Source organism: Arachis ipaensis, chromosome B08 (assembly GCF_000816755.2).
Source record: "Arachis ipaensis cultivar K30076 chromosome B08, Araip1.1, whole genome shotgun sequence".
NCBI classification, from domain to species: Eukaryota; Viridiplantae; Streptophyta; class Magnoliopsida; order Fabales; family Fabaceae; genus Arachis; species Arachis ipaensis.
Genome location: NC_029792.2, coordinates 28,214,673 through 28,215,519, shown reverse-complemented (window position 1 = coordinate 28,215,519; position 847 = coordinate 28,214,673).

The following is an 847-nucleotide window of genomic DNA, read 5'->3' as shown; positions in this document are numbered from 1 at the left end:
TTGAAACACTACTTGGTTCCCACGACACATTTTTTACCATAGATTCACAGTAGTATTGAATAGAGATCATCTTTTCCATGTATCCCAATTTGGAGTGGCAGAGAGTCAAAGATGAAGAGAATAAAATGAGATGCATGTAGAAGAAAATAAATCACCTTTAGCTTCTGACTTCTTCTTTATACAGTTTGATGTGGGTGATTAGACTTTAACCTTTTTGCTAAACTTTCTCTTTCTTGCTTCTTTGGTAAATAGTTTAGGAGCTAAGCTTTCTCTCTCTCTTTCTCAGAGTTCTGACCGAGACAGGAAAAAGTGAACGTTGTTTTGGAAGTAAAGTGGAGGGATTTGCCTTAAGTGATATCAAATCGGGCTTGGGTTCAATTAGATTCATTTAGCCCTTTTTGATTTCTTTGTTTTGTTTTTTTTTGGGCTTCCTTTGGATTGTAGCCCACTAGCCTTGTTTATATTTTTCATCCACTTGTGCTGTAGATTGATTTTGGCCTGCAATACAATACCAAAATAATCAAAACTGATTGGATAATTAACCCAATAATTTAATATTTGTCATCATCAATTATGTTAATTAATTTCTTAACTTAATACAAAAATATAAGAAAAAATTATTATAATTATTGAAAATATATGAAATAAAATATTAGAATTACTTAACCTTTTTAGTTGAAGTTTTCAACCTTAATTTTTCATGGGGAAAAAAGAAAAACTAGAGAAGAAAAGTAAAAGATAAGTGTCTAACCATGGTGCCTATACTTGATGTTTTTAAATTTTTAAAAAAAGCTTTAGTAATTCTCAATAAGTAATTATGTATTACATAAATTATAATTGAATTATT